Genomic DNA, 3,946 nt, shown 5'->3' with positions numbered 1-3,946 from the left:
CCCATGCTGATAGTAATCATTACGAGATCCCAAAGTCAGTGATGGGTTATCTAGTTTAAGTGCCATCCAGTCTTTTTTCAGTCCCAGCTTAGGTAGGGCTACATGGGGCGAGAACCTAGCTAGTTGTTAGCGAGGAAAAAGAAGCTAAAGCTGTGATTTTGTTCAGCTGTGAGGTTTACATTTTTCAATTTTTACAATTATTTTTACAGAGTTTAACAATTACATACACTTACATACATTTGTTACCTTTTATTATACCCACGTTTTTTTTCCGCCGATCATTGAAAGGATGTCAAGGGTGTATAGGAGGGCTCTTTGGCTGAAGAGTTTTACCAGGTGTTTCTGTCTTTTTTCTCCAATTTCCAGTCTCTGTAGGACGTTGTAGTTTTTTGCAAACCATTTCCCTCTTGTTCCAACTGGAAAACCGCAGAATGTGACTTTCTCAGCTCCTGCCAACTCTTTTATTTGCTCTTCCAGGGTGTTGTAACAGAAAAATAAGTTCTGATCCCGAGATGAAGTTAAACAGATGAGTTTATTGCATGCAAGGAACAATAAAACCGAAGTCTTGTTCCCGCAAGGAACAACAAAACCAAAGTATTGTTCAAAGTACCGGTACAAAACTTTCATTTTATATAGCCCTTTCCTGTCGCTTCTGACGTAGCTCATTACTATGGTAATAGCCCTTTGCTGCCGCTTCTGATGTAGCTCATTATTATGGTAAAGGGGGGAGGTCACGGTATTTGGACAGTTCACAGACTCTTGGCCAAATGGTCAGGGTTTTAGGTTACCCTCCCTGGGGGTTTCCTAGCTGGCATCTGGAATCCTTATCAGTTATCCCCCTTTCCTGCCATAACTCTAAGCCTGTTACTTAGAAGTCCAGTCCTCATGCAGAAAGGAATCAGTTAACCCCTTCTTCACATCTTGTATCCTTCTCCTTCTTATTTCCTTCTCCATGGCTGCTTTTCCTACCATGTGCAGGTTCTGTTTGTATCTGATTGTTATGTCAGTCACTATTGGCTCATTGTTCTTGGTGAAGATGAGGTCAGGCTTTCTCAGTTCATTGGACGCTGTAAGCCTGATATGTGGCTCTTTTCTGACCTCCCAGTTTTGTTTCTTAGCTTCTTCGGCTAAGATGTCACAGATTTTGTTGTGTCTCTTTATTCTTGTGTTTTGTACGCTGGGGCATTGTCCGAGTATGTGGGAACAGGTTTCAGTTTTTTCCTGGCAATTACGCAGAGTGTTGGGAATCCCCTTTGACCTCTGTTTAGGCACTCCCTGGTGGGGTATACATTGGCCCGTAGCTGTAGGGCTGCAATAAAATGTCTTTCTCTGGAGTATGGTGTGTAAGCCAGGAATTGCTGTCGGGATGATCTTTGAAGTTGCTGATCCCCATTCCTTGAACAGATAGTTTTGTCCAATTTTTGAATTCTTCTTTCCGCCAATTGCAGGGAGTTTAAAATTTTGCTTTTTGTTTGGGGCTGGTCCAAAACAGATTCCTCTGGTAGCAATATTTCTTCTTTCGGGATTGTTAGGGTTGTTGGGTCGGCTAGCTGTGGGATTTTGCTTTCATCACCTCCAGTCTGGATCCAGAGTTTCTGGAATTTTTCTTGCGCTTCATTTGATTGCATTAGAGTGCTGATGATTGAGTCTGTAGACATTGCCATGCGCTGTAGCCTTCAGATTTGGATTGATGGTATCAGGCTGGATAGGTTGATTATCCCCAATCCCCCATCTCTATTGCTGGAGTAGATTAGTCCATTGCATGTAGACTCAGGTAGATTTTTGATCGCTTTCCGTATGAGTCGGTCAAGACTTTTTAGTGTTACTTGATTAGTGTAGGCGTGATCCATTTGGTAGAACAGTCTGGGGATTGTGTAGACATTTAGGATTGTTACCTTCTGTAAGGTTTTAGCGGGGCTTTGTCGATTTTAAGGATCCGTGTTTGTAGCAGATTTATAGCTTCTGGTTGCTTAGTTGTCATCCATGGGCTTATTTTAAGACCCAGGTATTTTTCAGATTCGCTTTGGGTCATCATATGGAGTTTGTTGTTGTTTATGGACCTGTCATCACAGTTGTTGATGACATACGAGTCCTTGGTAGGTGTAATTAGGAACCCGTGGCATTTTTTGGCTTGGACCATCAGTCCTGTTTGTGCGCAGAATTCTTCGGGGATGCAGATGTTTTTTTCCATCCCTTCCCAGCTGTCGCTCAGCAGTACCAGGTCATCTGCAAATGCCAATGTTGAGATGTTTCCAGCCTCAGTATTGAGGCCGCAACCATGTTCTTCCAAGACATTGATCAAGCGATCCTGGGCTATGTTGAATAGTATGGGTGACATGGGATCACCTTGTTTAACTCCAACTTTAATGGAGAATTCTTGTGAAGACTGGCTTTCTGCTTTGATCATGGTAGTGCAGTCATGGTAAGAGTTTTTGATTAGATCAATTATGTGGTTGTCCAGTTCTCTTTGTTGCAGGACTTGAAATATTTGGTCGTGGGCCACAGTGTCAAATGCCTTGGCGATGTCAATGAACACCACTGCAATTTGTTTATGGGTCTTTTTGGCATTTTCCAGGATGTATTGTAATGCTGTCGGATTTTTTTAACTGTGCCAAGTTCTTGGACAATTATCTGATTGATGTTTTTGCCCCTTTATATTTAATTTCCAGTGTTTTCAGTTTTGTCAGTTCTTCATCTGTCCATATCTTGCTGGAGTCTTTGTTTGTATTCAATTCTTGGATTCTTTCTTTGTTCCTGATGTCTGGATGGGCATGTCGTTTGTGTTGCGATAAGCTGGATTTTGATTGGAAGTACATATTACAGATGTTATACTTCCATTCACCTTTTTCTTCAATCATGTCAGTTCTCCCTTTGCATTTGCGGAGATGGCACTGGATGGAGTGGAGATTATTGCTTGTGTTGTTGCATTTGGTACATAGAAACATATTTCATTGTGTTTGAGGTTATAGTGTTGCAGTGCCATCCTCGACCTTCCAGTCTTTTCTTTGCTGATAAGACAGGTTTGATCATCATTTGACAGTTGCATGGTTATGGTCTGGTCACTTAGTCCTCTTAGAAAGGCTGGCTCATTGAGTGACTCATTCACTTCTGGACTATGGTCCTCTTCCTCTTGCAGAGGTGGTGTTAGGCTCTCGTCATTATACTCAGGTGTGTCATTTTCAAATTCCTCCAAAATGTTTATCAGGGAGGGATTGCGTTCTTGTATGAGGCTTTTGAGGTCAATGGTATCGTCAAGCCTCTTTATGGTCTTCTACTGGGATCCGTAGATCACAAATGCATGGTTTATTTTGATCGAAGATGTTTCGGTCGAACGGATGAGTAGACTAACATCGAGCATGACCTGGGCCAAGTCGTCATATGTTGTCTATGTACTCACAGAGATGAGTCTTAACTCTCTTTCTTTGATTCTTGACAGAGGACTTGCTGTAAGGGAACAGGACCCAACCCCAAGTCCTTCCAGGGCACTTTATTTGCCTGGGTGACATGCCATTCAGTATGGTACATCATTAACATTACTCTCCATTTTGAGGTTTCGCCAGTGGGTACTACCCAGTGGGTTGGCAGGCCCACAGGAGGGGTGAGATAATTTAGACCTCATTTGACCTCCACGTACTCAAGAAGAGCAGTGGAATTACCAGGGAGTTAAGAGAGTCAAACCTACTCCTGACGTTTAGCCGCGCTTTAAGTTACTAACACCGATTATAGGGGCTGTGATACTTGTCTTCCTGTTTTTATGTTGCTGTATGACATGTATTATTCCAATGCTTCGAAATATGGTAATGAATATGTTTACGCATCAGTATATTCTGATAAGAACGCAAGAATCCGAAATTATGAGAGCCGAAATCCGAAATTATGGGAATCCATATGAAGAATCTAACTTTTAACCATTTTCAAGAATAAAAAGGAGGGAATTGTAATGGAA

Source organism: Atractosteus spatula (genome assembly GCF_055471065.1).
Source record: "Atractosteus spatula isolate fAtrSpa1 chromosome 17 unlocalized genomic scaffold, fAtrSpa1.hap1 SUPER_17_unloc_3, whole genome shotgun sequence".
In the NCBI taxonomy this organism is placed as follows: domain Eukaryota; kingdom Metazoa; phylum Chordata; class Actinopteri; order Semionotiformes; family Lepisosteidae; genus Atractosteus; species Atractosteus spatula.
The sequence above is the reverse complement of the archived record's forward strand: the minus strand, read 5'-3'. Positions refer to the sequence as shown.